Here is a 17,011-nt window from a genome sequence, read left to right on the forward strand (position 1 = left end):
CCTTTTAAATTCAGAGGAAGTCGCATATTTTAGTGGTTTGTGCAGCTATGCAACCACTGAAACTTGATATGTTCTTAATTAAGCCGTATATATATGTGATAGTCATACACAAGAATACAGAAGTCAAACTGCTTTTCACAATTGTGTGAAAAAATTACAATTTTGCCTAAATAAGTAAAACAATGTATGAATATGTGTGTGATTAATTTATTTGTAGAGATTAGTATTAGAACCACTTCATTCACCATCAGAAATGGACAAATCATTTCCATTAAGCAGATTTGTAAAGGTCAGATGCTACACAGTTCTGAGGAATAACACCAGAACAACAAATAACATCAAGCCCGTCATGGCTTTTAGATTATGAAAATCAATAAATTGCTGCAGACCAAAACTATAAAGGCAAAATAAGAAGTCTCTCACTAGAGCACCGGTGACAGTGTCACGAACTGAATTAGCAAACTCAGAAAATTAATTTAAAAAGACTATAGCAAATAAAGTAAGAGTAGGTTAATTCAACAAGCTCGAAAGACAGACTCCCGCACACGCACACAACTGAGCATAACCCTCAGTGAAAAAAGTGAAAATCAGCTTTTACTCTTATAATATGGTTTAAGAAAAGAAAGTTACATTAAAATTACTTCTAAAGCTGTAATTTAGTAAGTACTGTGCTATATATTTGCCGAAGTGTGACATGTGTAGCTGTGCAAGCTGAGCATAGCATATATTCTGTGACCATTTTTTGTTAGTAATATTTATTTTTCCCTCTCACTGAATGACAATAATATTAATATCATATTATAATACTGCAGTGTCAGTATGGGTCAACTCAAATGGGTACCCAAACAAACAAACAAGCAAATGTTTTATGTCATTTTTTTTATGTGTATGTGGTTTTTAGTTAGTCATTTCCACATTTCTATAGGGCCTATAGAAACCAAGTTGAAAATAAAAAACTGGTTACATAAAATAATAAATGATTTTGGCCTGCAATGTATTTAGTATTTTGTACCCTGCCTCTTGCAGGGATAAGCTAAAGCTCCTGAATTGGGTAAGAAGAATACTGAATGGATTTATTCCTAATTACATGATGTCTGATAAATGGCAGCCAAAAACTGTAGTGTCTTTCTCCACTGTCAATTAACTGTCTTACACAATAAGGCCAGCACTGGCTACCGTGTGCAAAATGTTCTGCAATGTAATAGTTCTGCAATGTAAAACAAAAAATTTTGAAGAATAAGGAAGTATTACTGCTGTGGTCTTACCATTGTAAAATGGTTCACAAGACTTGTGCAACAATGACCATGAGAAAAGTAGCGGAAGTCAAACTTTTTTCTCTTCAGTTTTGAAAGAGAACTAAATACAGTCAGTTCTTTATTTCCACAAAGATACAGAGCCCTGCAAGGGACATTGGAGAAAAAAAAATCAAGATGTACTTTTGCGAGATCCCGCAAAAGTTTTAAGTCCATGCACCTCCAGGTCAGTATTGAAACCTTAAAAACAACCACAGCGATGGAGGCCACAAACCCATATGAGAGATTCATAGATTTTTATTTTGAGCTTGGACTAAATTATAAAGACATTAAAACAGTGCTTGGCAGTAGACACAGTTTTCATATAAGTGAGAGACATCTGAAGATAGTTCTTAGTGCAAGGGGACACACTTGTCACAAAGCGTACTCTGACCTGGCAGTCTTGGTTGAATTCACTGGCAACCAATTGCAGTACTCTGCGCAGCTTCACGGGTACCAATTTCATTTTCTTCGCAGCGAGTGTTCAATTCTGGTTGAGAGCAGGGCCAGGTTGAGGGAATGGAGAGGCTTGCAGGAAGAAAGACAAGACAGGGAGAAGAGGTGGAGAGGAGCAAATGGCCTGTAAATGGTAAATGGCCTGTATTTGTATAGCGCTTTACTAGTCCCTAAGGACCCCAAAGCGCTTTACACATCCAGTCATCCACCCATTCACACACACATTCACACACTGTGAGCAGGGAGTAAATGAAATGAAAATTGTGTATAATTTAGGCTACTATTTTTTTAGGCAGGCATGTATGCACATTTGTTAAATTCTTTTTAACAGGATCAGCTGGATGGCACTGCACAGGTTTGGAATACACACTCCATCGCGCCATCGAAAAACATCAATATCCCCAGTGGTCAGCCTAATCTAATGCATTACCTGAACTCTATGGACAAGAGACTTCCTTTGCCCCACTGAAGAACATGTTGAACTGTGTAAAAATGAGTGTGTTTTTAGACTGACCAAACTATGTGATCCAGATATATATGAACTGTGCAATAGCCTCCAGCAACAGGCCCATATCAGGCTGTGAACTTGTACAAGCATCTAAGAGAGACCATCATGGCACTTGCCACCTGCACTACTCTTTTGCCTGTGGCCTTCTTTGTCTCATACAGTGACAGCACACTTTCCTTATCTGACAGTTTCAGCTGCAGACATGCCATGGGTGTGGAGAAGCAATCCATTACATACTTTGGCTCTTGGAGAATGGCCTTGTGAGCCATTGTTTTAATGGCAGGCTGCATGTTGTTCTTAGGTGGTAGGAAGTGGGAACCCATCCTTGTAAAGCGGTCAAGCAGGTCTTCTTCATCATTATGCGTTGTGCCCTGGAGAGCCTTATCAACAGGAGAGAGATAGTTGAGTGATCAGGATGTCTACATCAACTGAGTCCATTCCATGGATGCAGGCTAAAATGAAATCCTGAATGAAATCCTTTGATAGCCTCACCACGATGACATAGTGGTCTAGTAATTCTTTCACCCAAATCTGTCCAGCTGCTTGCCATTCAGTCTCACAAAAGGCAAATCTTGTGCAATGAAATTCAGTCCATAGTCCTGGGGACAAGACAAAACATGCACATTGCATAAGAAATGTAAATGAATTATATAGACTCAAAAATGTCAATGTCTTGAATATGTTTACATATTAGTTGTCTCTACATTCCCAAACCATGGTTGCCTTGACAATTTATATATAACATTATCATAGTTATGTCTTGATTCTTGCTCAATCACTCAAGTAAGTAAATCCCAAAAGGTTGATTCTGTTCATCTGGATGCAGCATTTTCAGTGGGAGAAATGTTTCATCACTCATCCAAGTGACTTCTTCAGTCTCAGCTGACTGCAGGTTTCCCCAACCTTATAAACAGTACATTGCACAATGACTGAGACTAGCACCACTTCATTAGCTGGCCCACGTCCTCATTTTAGGTTTGACAGCTTTTTAGTAGGTAAAAGTGAATGCTTTGACATGAATTGAGCTGCAGTTTGGGGAAGGCCTCAAAGGGGACTGGCAATGGCTCCCGGGCCTGGCAGATCCCCATGTACTAAAAAGAAGTGAAGAAGTTGAAGAATGGAGAACAAGGAGGGAGGGTGGGGCACGTAAACAAGAATGAACAGCTTGCAGAACTAGGGGAACCTACAGTGGCTTGCAAAAGTATTCGGTCTCATTGAACTTTTCCACATTTTGTCACATTTCAGCCACAAACATGAATCAATTTGATTGGAATTCCACGTGAAAGACCAATACAAAGTGGTGTACATGTGAGAAGTGGAACGAAAATCATACATGATTCCAAACATTTTTACAAATAAATAACTGAAAAGTGGGGTGTGCGTAATTATTCAGCCCCTGAGTCAATACTTTGTAGAACCACCTTTTGCTGCAATTACAGCTGCCAGTCTTTTAGGGTATGTCTCTACCAGCTTTGCACATCTAGAGACTGAAATTCTTGCCCATTCTTCTTTGCAAAACAGCTCCAGCTCAGTCAGATTAGATGGACAGTGTTTGTGAACAGCAGTTTTCAGATCTTGCCACAGATTCTCGATTGGATTTAGATCTGGACTTTGACTGGGCCATTCTAACACATGGATATGTTTTGTTTTAAACCATTCCATTGTTGCCCTGGCTTTATGTTTAGGGTCGTTGTCCTGCTGGAAGGTGAACCTCCGCCCCAGTCTCAAGTCTTTTGCAGACTCCAAGAGGTTTTCTTCCAAGATTGCCCTGTATTTGGCTCCATCCATCTTCCCATCAACTCTGACCAGCTTCCCTGTCCCTGCTGAAGAGAAGCACCCCAGAGCATGATGCTGCCACCACCATATTTGACAGTGGGGATGGTGTGTTCAGAGTGATGTGCAGTGTTAGTTTTCCGCCACACATAGCGTTTTGCATTTTGGTCTCATCTGACCAGAGCACCTTCTTCCACATGTTTGCTGTGTCCCCACATGGCTTGTGGCAAACTGCAAACGGGACTTCTTATGGTTTTCTGTTAACAATGGCTTTCTTCTTGCCACTCTTCCATAAAGGCCAACTTTGTGCAGTGCACGACTAATAGTTGTCCTATGGACAGATTCCCCACCTGAGCTGTAGATCTCTGCAGCTCGTCCAGAGTCACCATGGGCCTCTTGGCTGCATTTCTGATCAGCGCTCTCCTTGTTCGGCCTGTGAGTTTAGGTGGACGGCCTTGTCTTGGTAGGTTTACAGTTGTGCCATACTCCTTCCATTTCTGAATGATCGCTTGAACAGTGCTCCATGGGATGTTCAAGGCTTGGGAAATCTTTTTGTAGGCTAAGCCTGCTTTAAATTTCTCAATAACTTTATCTCTGACCTGTCTGGTGTGTTCTTTGGACTTCATGGTGTTGTTGCTCCCAATATTCTCTTAGACAACCTCTGAGGCCGTCACAGAGCAGCTGTATTTGTACTGACATTAGATTACACACAGGTGCATTCTATTTAGTCATTAGCACTCATCAGGCAATGTCTATGGGCAACTGACTGCACTCAGACCAAAGGGGGCTGAATACTTACGCACACCCCACTTTGCAGTTATTTATTTGTAAAAAATGTTTGGAATCATGTATGATTTTCGTTCCACTTCTCACATGTACACCACTTTGTATTGGTCTTTCACGTGGAATTCCAATCAAATTGATTCATGTTTGTGGCAGTAATGTGACAAAATGTGGAAAAGTATACTTTTGCAAGCCACTGTATATAGATGACAGCCGGAAGGAGGGTTTTTGGAGGCATGGTCCTGCTCCTGAAATTCCGATACATAATCTCCAATTCACTAGCTGGCCCACGTCCTCATTTTAGGTTTGACAGCATTTTAGTAGGTAAAAGTGAATGCTTTGACATGAATTGAGCTGCGGTTTGGGGAAGACCTCGAAGGGGACTGGTGATGGCTCCCGGACCTGGGAGATCCCCAAAGAAGGCATCCCCTGAAAACGGTAAGGGTCGACGACCTCAGCGAGAATAATTCGATTTTCAATTCAATTTATTTATATGGCACCGAACCACGGTAACAGATGCCTCGAGGCCCTACGATGATGTCTAGAGGAAAAACCCAACAATCGTATGACCCCCTATGAGCAAGCGCTTTGGCGACGGTGGGAAGGAAAAACTCCCTTTTAACAGGAAGAAACCTCCGGCAGAACCAGGCTCACAGAGGGGTTACGCCAAAAATTGGTCCACCCCAAGCATTGGGCCCCCCCGACACAAACAGAGTAACACAGTATACGCTTTTAAGTACCAGGATTGCCAGGATTTATACATCAGGGAAACCAAACAACCTCTGGCAAAGCGGATGGCACAACACAGAAGAGCTACCTTGTCAGGCCAGGACTGTGCAGTCTATTCATACCTACAGGCCAGTGGACACTCTTTCAAGGATGAGGATGTACACATCCTGGACAGGGAGGAACGCTGGTTTGAGCGCGGAGTTAAGGAGCCTATTTACGTGAAAAGGGAAAGACCATCTCTGAATCGAGGAGGGGGCCTTAGGGTACATCTTTCACCATCTTACAATGCTGTGATTGCAGCCATTCCCCAGCTGTCCGTGAATGGTACTCATTGCCATTGATCAGTGATCTTTTATCAGTGGTCTTTGTCAACTTTGTCAGCTTCACTTGATCAGTAGTGTTGATCAATGGGCATGAGAATTTGCATATTAATGATCAAGGAACTGACCTTCCAGCCCATTGTTCCTTCAGTGGTGCCAGTTCCAGTCATTGTGCAACGTACTGTTTATAAGGTTGGGGAAACCTGCAGTCAGCTGAGACTGAAGAAGTTTCAGAATCAACCTTTTGGGATTATCATAGTTACTTTTTGAACTTTTTTTGCCTGATGGAGCTCCTCCTATGCCTCACAGAAAATGCTGTGTTCTTTACATGCTGAGTATGAGACAACTCGTGCAAAACAGGTAGAGAACACAATAGTGACACAAAAATAATGTGTCACTAGTTTGCTATGTAAGTAAATATTTTGATTTCAAGACTAAATCTCCTGTTTAATCTTATCTTAATTTTAAACAATGGGATTGTTTCTCAACTGAAAATATCCTTTAAATTCAAATGGACCCACAAACTGTCATATATTAGGAAATGGCATGCCAAATTGGCATCTCTACAGTATGTAAAGTTAGGTGTTCATGGTTGCCTGAACTGATACATCTTACCTCTGCATTCTGGGGTGCTTCCTCATGCTTCCTATGTGGTGTGGACAAGCCATTAGCTGAACACAATTGGACCAGAAAACCATCCAAAGGTAATCCATTTAGAAGGAGAAAGTACTGCATTAATTCTCCAAAAGTTGATTCTGTTCATCTGGACGTAGCGTTTTCAGTGGGAGAAATGTTTTGTCACTCATCCAAGTGACTTCTTCAGTCTTAGCTGACTGCAGGTTTCCCCAATCTTATAAACAGTAAATTTGCATAATGACTGAAACCAACCCACTGAAGGAACAATGGGCTGGGAGGTCACCTTCATCATAATTATGAAAATTCTCATGACCATTGATCAATAACCACTGATCAAGGCCAATGGCAATGAGTACCATTCAAGGAGAGTTGGGCAATGGCTGCAATCACAGCACTGTAAGATGGTGAAAGATGTACCCTTAGGCCCCCTCCTCGATTCAGAGATGGTCTTTCCCTTTTCACGTAAATAGGCTCCTTGACTCCGCGCTCAAACCAGCTTTCCTCCCTGTCCAGGATGTGTACATTTAAGGGTACATCTTTCACCATCTTACAATGCTGTCATTGCAGCCATTCCCCAACTCTCTGTGAATGGTACTCATGGCCATTGATCAGTGGTCTTTGATCAGTGGACCTTGATCAATAATTTCATCCTACAGAAGTGCAAGTATTTGTAGATTTACAGAAAGCACTTGGATAAGAAGCACTTGGATAAGACAACTCTTTATTGTCGTTGCACAGTTATCACTAGTACAATAGTACAACAAAATTGGAAACTGTCCCATGTCACCACCACGCACAACTAAACACAACACACAACACAACAAAGTAACCTTAAAGTGATTGTTATTTGTAATAATATTATCTTTCTTATTGTCATGTGAAGACACTTTTTGCTACAAACCTCTTTGCCAGTGTCACTGTCACATGAATCCCCATGGTCAGCTAGATCTGTGACAAAATCATCTGTCTCACTGCGAGATCCAAGTTTGGTCAACTGTGAATCTTCTTCAGTTATGCTAACAGAAAAATCCTCACATAAGAAATCTTCCCTGCATTCATCCACTTGAGATGAGGACTGAACTGTTGACGGTGTTTCGTCTTTTGTGCAAATGTAAAATCTCAGAAGCTTCAATTTGGTTTGTTCATAATGTTTACCAACAGTGTCATCTAAAGGAATCTGATTTCTTTTAAAATCATAGACATCAATGATGAAGTCTTCCACTCTCCCTTTTGGCAAGTTCCCATCTTGAAAAAACCTTTCCTATTTCCAAAATCTGAGCTAGATTTGCAGTTTTTTCCACTGTTGCATGTCTTGTTCCTCCACCATTTCTGGTTCTTGATGGTATTCATTACTGCTTAAATGAAGCCATCCGATTTCAATGTCTGTCTTGCCATCCCTTCACCTTGCTTTTGGGACACACATGATGTACCACACCAGGCACATGTAGAGGGGGGGGGGGGGCGGGAAGGGCTTGAGCACCCGCCCCTTTCCTGATGGGTGCCCAAAGTGCCCTTTTGTTGAGGCTTTTTTGGTTTTTAAATGTGTGTGTGCTTGCGGAGTCCTGTCTGTGCCCCTCAAAAATAATATTTAACTATTAATCACGGTTTTTGCTAAATACAAGGATCTGGCTTGCATCAGTCACATGATAACCATTAACCAATGATCGCCCTTGACGGCAGAACGTGCTGGTTACGAGCCGGGAACGAGCTCACAAAGAGCATGTGCATTTTTTGCGGTCCGGAGCTGTAGGAGAAACACAAATTAACTCAGAGACACAGACTGATGCGACAAAACCAGTAAGTAGGTGTACAGCGCACAGTGTAGTATATAGCACACAGGAGTATTAGCTTATTACGTACACGATGGTAAGTTGTCTTGTGGCAACTGACGAACTGAAACAAATGAGCGTGCTGTGTGTGCAACAGCGCGACAAACATTACCTGTCCTTTTATTAACTGCCACACAAGTAGTGCTGGTCATAGCTGCTGGCTCACTGGGTAAGGCTGTAATGGGTCTGTAGCTCTGTCCTCCGTTTTAGGGAACACATTTAGTTTTAAAGTAAGTTACAGGGCTTTTCCTGCCTTTCTGGAGGCCTTATATTTCACTAAAAACAATCTAATATGCATGTCCACATAATTATGGATTATTATAATTAGAGCTGGGCGATAAAACGATAACGATATGTATTGCGAAATAACTTTTTCTCGATAGAAAAATTAAACTATTGCGATAGGCCTCATCTCGCTTGTCCTCTTAAAAAAAAAAAAAGAACAGCCAATCCAAATTAAGTAGCGCAGAGCCGAACCAATCACAGCCGCAGCGTCACGTCACGTGACTTGTTACGTACAGCACAAGTGCCAAGGCGCACATGTGTATTTGTTTTTGCAGCCGTGCAGCCCAGGTAATGAAGGAAAGGAGTTTGCTGACTAGAGAAAAATCAACCGAGAGCGTGAGCGAAGGTTACCGAAGAAAAAACAGATGATGGTTCCAATGCCGGAGAGCTTGTCGAACGGAAGGGCCACAGAAGTTCCGTAGTGTGAAGGTATTTCGGCTATTTCAAGTCTGACAAAAACAGAGTAGCGCGCACTGTAAATTGTGCCGAAAGCAAGTCTGGAAATACAATAAAGCGGTGCATGCTCAATCTCTGACTGAAAGCGCTAATTCGTCATTCGGCTTTTGTCAGACTAAAGTAACTGTTAAAACTGTTTGAAAAGCTAAGCTATACAACAAGGAGAGATTGAGAATTTCCTTTTAGTTCTCAGTTTATTTGATATTGACAAAAGTTAGTCAATTTTGTCTGTTCTTCTGTAAAACGACCTAAGATTTATTTTTAGAATTAATATTTTGTTTCTAAGTGGAATTGACAATTTAGTAGTCTGTTTTGTTTGTTTCATTTTGAAACTTAAATGCTTTAGCGGCTGCCTTTTGTGTAGTTTGCAATATTTGCCTTTATTTATCTGAAACTGAAGTCTCATGTTCCTTAAGTACATCTACCCTGTTGAACTTATTATGGGAAATAAATATTTTAATTAAAACAAGCTGCTAATTATTTCACATTTTACTTGTGAGAAACGGCACATTTAAATCCTATAAATATAGTTATTTGGCTTATATCATGATATATATCGTTATCGCCTGAAATGAAAAAAACATATCGTGATATGAAAAAATCTCATATCGCCCAGCTCTAATTATAATTATAATATTTAAAAAACACGCTGTATTTTAAAGATCATACATTAAGAAACAGATTATATTTTATATATTTATATAAATATTTTAATTTTATATATATATATATATTTATATATTATATTTTAAATAAGACAAAATGCTGATTTCACAGCAGTAACATTATTGTATCTCTACAGTTTAAAAATGTAATAAGCTTTCTCCCTGCACAGAGTGGATAGTGAAACAAATGGAATCATCATAAATTATTTTGATGATTATAATTATATTGATTGAATTATTTCATATTTATTACCTTTTCCCCCTCATTGCTTTATTATTGTAGCTCTAGTAATAAATAATAAGGGAAGGATTCTGGATCAGCACCATGATGCAAACTTGTGGCTATAGTATATACAGTATTCTGAAGAAGGTCTAAAATGTCACTGTGTGTGCGTGCATGTGTGTGTTTTATGTATATGGATTCTTTAAATTATTACTCATGATATAACATTGTCCAGACATGGCTGGTAAGGACATGAGGAGGAAACAGTAGGAGCTGTGTGAGGCTACTAAAGGCAGTGGATCCCTCAGCAGCTGGATTACAGAGAGCACAGGTAACATTAACACGTACCAGTTGTTGGAGAGGTATTCCAGTATAAAAATAATAATAAGCACAACTGGAATGTTTTGCTTCTATAACATTTTTCTGTCATCATTTTATCATAGATTAAGTGCAGGAGTTGTTAGGTGTGGATAATTAAATAATAGTTTATTGCAATAGCAAGTTGTGCCTTATTCTCAGATGGACAGCAAGTGGAGAGTGATAGATGAGATGAGGGGATGTAAGGAGGAAGAGAAGCAAAGAGTGATTCAGAGGCAGAGCCTAGTTCAGGGGTCTGCAACCTTTTACACCCAAAGAGCCACTTGGACCCGGTTTCCACGCAAAAGAAAACACTGGGAGCCGCAAATACTTTTTGAAATCTAAAATGAAGAAAACACTGTATATATTGTTTTTTTACCTTTATGCTTTGTGTGAACAACTAAAGTAAGTAAGTAAAGTTTATTTATTAAGCGCTTTTCACAGACAGGCAGTCACAAAGCACTGTACACAAATATTAAAATAAACAATACAATCAATAGACATTATACACAATGTAAAAGATCAAATGTAAATAATGTAAAGAATATAAAATACGTAGATCAACAAAAGGCTTGTTTGAACAGAAAAGTTTTTAACTGCTTTTTAAAAGAATCCACAGAGCAACTAAGGTGTGTTGCTTATGAAATCCATGAAGTGCTACAGAGAAAATTACATTTTATTTAAATAAATAACACATTTTAAACTCTTAAAGAAATATAACAAAAGGAAAGAAACCCAGCTGAACTAAAATGATCCATGTAGCAAACAAAAACTGTTTTGAGCCGCCACCCTTATATCGCCTTTGGGCTTTTGGAGCCTTGACCTGACTTTTAAAAAGTAATTGGGAAAAAAACCACTATGCTGCTAAAAAAAAATAGATATTTGCAAAATTGGTTAATGTGTGTGGCGGGGCGTGGTCTGCAGTGCCGCTGCATGTGAGTCGGACGCACCTGAGCGGCACCCGCAATCACGCCTCGCCGCCTTAAAGTCTGTGCTCTCTCTGCTGTTGTGTTGTCGGGCTGTGAGCTGAAAAGCTACAGCCGGCTGGTATGCGTACAGCAACCGTGTGTGAAAAGTGGTCAATAAAGAGGTGCTGAAAAGCATGTTCATGCAAACGTCGTCAAGTCTGCCGTGATATGTTTACAATAAGACTTATGGTCCCGAACCTCTGCGCACAGCGTCTGCAAATCGGGGCTTTCATCTTTACGCAGGACTGTAAGCTGTCATCTGTGAGGCGGGAGCAGTGTTTGTTCTTAACATAGTTCACGGTGGAGAACAGCTGCCGACATAATGTGGATCCAGATCCATAATTGGCCTACCTGGTGTCGAAAGTCTCGATAAATGCACGGCGTTTGGCGGTACACCGGCTTCATGAGTGTGACGCTTATTTTGAGCGATGAAAAAATAATAAGATATAATTTTATTTTTACATTTCAAAATCACAATAATCTTCCAATTTAGAACTACAAGTTAAAAAAAGAACTAAACACAAATAAAATACACTTCAGCTAAATACTTCTAATTTATTTTCCCAAACCACCCGGAGCCGCAAAATAAAGACTAAAGAGCCGCATGCAGCTCCGGAGCCGCAGGTTGCCGACCCCTGGCCTAGTTCATTTCTCACAATTTTTTGTCGCCTTATGGTTCCAAGCGCTCTCACCAATCTTTGCATTTTGTTATTATCTCATGACACTTGTTTAATCAGCTACCATCTCTCCTGTGGACTTTTTACTGTCTACTATCTCAGATCAACACAGCCCTGCCCTCCAGCACTATCAGCAGCAGGAGCAGCAGAAACCCCTCAACAGCAACATTGTACCCATCAGGTAAAACAGGCTACGTTTGCTTTGCCTCACAACAGTGATATAGTATGATGCGATCCCATATTAGATTCTTGATGAATGTGTGTTGTTGTTATTCAACCTGGTTCAATGTGCCCCTTTTTAACTTTGAGCACCCGCCCCTTTAAACGTCTCTGCACGGCCCTGACAACCAAAAACAAATAAGTACATAATAAACAGTCAAACAAAATTTAAAACACTTGATACTTGCAGTAGTTGACAAAGTTTCTTTTTATCCAGATTGATAGCAGAGGGCTTTCAAAACAGTCTCTGATGGTGTCTGAGGAACTGGAACAGGTTTTGGATTCAATGTGCTGGAGGACTTGCATGATGTTCTTCAGATGCTCGGTGTAGATTAGCGTTCTTTCCTTGCAGTCTGAAAGCAAATACAAAGCACAATAAAGCAAACTGCCCATTTCAAAAGCAAATATACAATCTTACATTTAACAGAGCTGACACAATTAATCATATAATGATTTACAATTGTGATGCATTGTGTTACGGGTCCGAAATTGAGGACGAGAGTAAAACAATCATGGTCCAGAAGAGGTCGATCAAACAATTGATTTTTAATGAATACACGCAGCGTGGGGAGACGTACACTGGAAACCATCAGTTGTAAATCCCGACCAAAAATACACTTCAGATTGCTTTTATAACATCAGGGTATTATGACGCCCCTCTTGCGTTTACAAGCACATAATTTGCATCTTAAGAACATTCTTTGCCCTTGTACAGACAATGATCTATTCTAAGAAATAAATGCAGACACAGAAGTTCCCCTTTCTGGCATCCTCTTTCAAATATGGTGATGATCTCAGGCCTTTGAGGTCCCCATGGACTTGTCCTCCTCTTTGCGTCACCTGTTGCTAGGCAAACTCAAATGCAACAAGAAGCTGAATACATTCAGGCCTTCACTCAGCTACTATTTTACTGTAGCAATATACTCAGCATATAAGCTTTTAAGATTATAGATTTAACTCAACGATTTAAAGTGGTTATAACTGCACCTGTAATAAACATGTTAATATTTGATTATGATAACCCCTGTAATACAAATTATAACATAACGCCAGCAACTTCAATAAATGCTTGGATGAAATGATAATTAATGCAATGATAAGATGATGGTTATGTAAAATAATCCCTGTAATTCCACAATTGCAATACGGAAAAAAAAGCATTCTTAATCCATTCATAAGAAACTAATCGATTATTAAATACAGTCCCAATCAAAAGTTTAAGACCACTTGAAAAATGGCAAAAAATCATCTTTTGCATGGTTGGATCTTAACAAGGTTCCAACAACATGCAACAAGCAGAAATGGGAGTGAGACAAAACATTTAACTTACATTTCACAAATTTAAACAGGGACAGGCTGTTTTACAGCTGATCAAATATTTAGGACCACATGCCTTTAAAAGGCCAAATCTGTGCAAAACTGTGGATTCATTGTCATTTTCTGTCAGGTAGTCAGACTGTCTGGATGTTCTGATGGCAAAAGCTAAAAAACTTTCCTTTTTGAACATGGTCGGCTTGTTGAACTGCATAAGTAGGGTCGCTCACAGCGCGCCATCACTGCTGAGGTGGGATGTAGTTAAGAGGGTCATTTCTTAAATAATCCTGGGGGTTATGGAACAAAAACGTGAAGTGGAAGACCTAAACAATCCTCAACCCGAATTAAGGCCATTAGTGGTGCCGACTGCACCCCCATAACCATCAAATGGCATCTGAGACTGAAGGGCTTCAAAAACCAATTCTCTGATGAGAAAAAAATATAAGCTTTTTTTTTTCTCCTGTAAAAAAAATTTAACCTTGATGGTCCTGATGGTTTCCAACGTTACTGGCATGACAAGCAGATCCCACCTGAGATGTTTTCTACGCCCTACAGACGAGGGGGCGCCACAATGGTCAGGGAGATGCTTTTTCCTTCAGTGGACCAATGGAGCTTCAGGAGGTGCAGGGGTGTCAAACGGCTGCTGGCTATGTCCAGATGTTGCAGAGAGCATCCCTCATGACTGAGGGCCCTCATCTGTGTGGTAACGACTGGGTTTTTCAACAAGACAATGCTACAGTACACAATGCCCACAGGACAAAGGACTTCTTCCAGGAGAATAACATCACTCTTTTGGATCATCCTGCATCTTTCCCTGATCTAAATCCAACTGAGAATGGACAACAGTTCCAGACAGTAGACGCCCTTCGTGTGGCCATCTTCACCACTTAGAGAAATGTTCCCACTCGCCTCATGGAAACGCTTCCATGAAGTGATCAACAAGAACAGCGGACCAATTAATTACTGAGTTCAAGTTTTGAACTTTCTGTTTTGGGGGTTTACCCATGTTTTTTGGAGGTGTGGTCCTAAACTTTTGATCAGCTGTAAAACAGCCTGTTTCAGTTTAAGCGTTGTTTTTAATAAATTGCATGCTCAAAAAATGTTTTGCCTCACTCCTATTTCTTCTTGTTGCATGTTGAAGCTCTACTTGGAACCTTGTTAAGATCCAACCATGCAAAATATGATTTTTTGCCATTTTTCAAATGGTCTAAAACTTTTGATCAGGACTGTACAACCTAAAAATAATAGCAATTTGTTTTCTTCAGCCACATACACCACAGTGGACCAACAAGTGCAGTTTGTGTTCAGACAAGTTTTGAGCAATAAAAAAAGTAGCTTATATGTAACCTCCTTTATTTGTTGATGAAAAGAAACAAACTGAAATGAAGTTATCGTGATGCATTGGGAAAAAAATTATATTTTTCGGCGCTCAATGTCTGTAGTTTTCTAATAAAATCTCTGTTACTGAGCCTAGGGATGGGTATCGAAACCCGGTTCTTGTTGAGAACCAGTTCCCACTGTTTCAATTCCTTGGAATTGTTTGCCATTTTTGCAAAGGATTCCCTTATCGATTCCAGTCGCCCCAAATGACGTCACCACGTTGCGGAGCGTCATTTACCTGGCAGGGCGCCTAAGCGGCTCAAACGCTCAAAAGTTTGGTTATACTTTACGAGAACGGATGACAACAGGGCAACTTGCAATACTTGCAAAGTAGATATTTCATTTAAAGGAGGAAACACTACGAATATGCAAAAGCATTTGCTCACAAAACACGCGATGACCTTAAATGAATGTCGTGTTTTTAATTCCGCTCCGGACTCGTGAATCTCAACCCAGCAGCAGCAGTAACGTTTGCACGTCCTCTCCCGTTAATACGGCAGGTAAATAATCAACTAACATTGCATATTATGTTAGCACGATCTGCCTTATTACAAAACCTGCCATTACTGTGCGCTGCATTTAGGTGACCATGATGAGAGAGACAGACAGAGTCTGGCTGGCTCAGATGCTGGCAGTTCTCACTGCAGTCTACCGGTAGCGTCTCCTTTCAGGCCAGGATAGACGAATGTCACCGAGCAGTGACTAAGTTTGTGGTCAAAGGCTTGCACCCATTTGCCACAGCAGATGCCCCCGATTTTCGGTAAGTGAATGTGTTTAATTGTAGGCAGGGACATTACTGGATATTCTTGTGTAATTGCTACAGAATAATTCATGTTATACTTTGTTATTGCTACAGAAGAATATTTATTTTATTATTTTACATTTAAAAAATTTTTTCCTGGGGACCCTGTGACACCCCATTGAAGAGCCATGGGCTGTGGATCTCTTAAGATCTCACTGTTCGGTTTGTAAGGCCATGTTACTCCTAAATTTCTATCTTGTTCAAAGAGAAGATATAAAACAAAGTTCTAAGCTAATCGACCTTAGTGTTCTCCTTTTTTAAAAAGAATCGATAAGAGAATCGATAAAGAATCGAATCGTTAAACAGAATCGAAAATGGAATCGGAATCGTGAAAATCTTATCAATACCCATCCCTAACTGAGCCTCACAGGTCCTTTTCTTCTGCTGCTGCGCATCACATGCCAGCAGTGGCTTCGCACATGTGCAATTCATTTGCAGTCTGGATGCAGTGGGGTAAAAATCAAGTGTTCCATCTTCCATTCCACCACGTCATCAATTATGAGAGGCAACAGCCTTAAAAAGTTCCAGTTTTGTATTAACTGTCCTGAGAGTTTGTTGAGGACTGACCTCACACGGCTTTGAAGAGGTATCAGAGTCAGAGTATTTAAACTGTTTAATGCTCCGATTCAGAATGGAGTGGGTGAACCATTCTTTTTTTCACAAACAAATTTAAGAAACAGCACAACATCATATGACAAAATGCCATAAAAATCTTGTGTCCTAATCAATATGGCAAACCTGGCTGACAGATGTGAAAATATTTTAAACAGTTGAAAACTGACTCAAACTTTACTCCTTCTATATCTGGTGTACCTTCAGTCTTGAGGTGTTCAACAGGAGAGTTGTACATCTCTATGGTGCATTCTGCTCCCCACTGGTTTGGATCACCACCCTGAAAAACAGATTGCGTCATTAACCCTTTAAAACCGGTCGGAGCGGGAACGCTCCGTTTTGCGTAACTATTTTTAAATCCCGGTAGCTCTGCAACCACGTAAGCTAGAGCAATAATTTTTTTTGCATATGAAACCGGAGGAGTTGTACTTACATCTTATGCCATCAGCTTGTCCTCGGTCACGGTTTCCTTCCACATATAGCTTTGCAAAAACAGCATAAAAAGCACTTGCAGCAACAAAAACATAATATTCCAGAAACACGCTTTGCCGATCCGATCAGCTGTTCATAACACTTCCTACGTTGGAATAGACGTCAGCGTGAACTTTCGCATGTCCGCCATTACCTGCCCGAAACCGGAAGTGACGTCATTTTCGCGGAAATGTAGTTTTTTTTACTATCAGGGCCTCATCAGCCTATACTGGTGTTTTTAAAAGTTATCTTTGAC

Source organism: Oreochromis aureus, linkage group 16 (assembly GCF_013358895.1).
Source record: "Oreochromis aureus strain Israel breed Guangdong linkage group 16, ZZ_aureus, whole genome shotgun sequence".
Taxonomy (NCBI): Eukaryota; Metazoa; Chordata; class Actinopteri; order Cichliformes; family Cichlidae; genus Oreochromis; species Oreochromis aureus.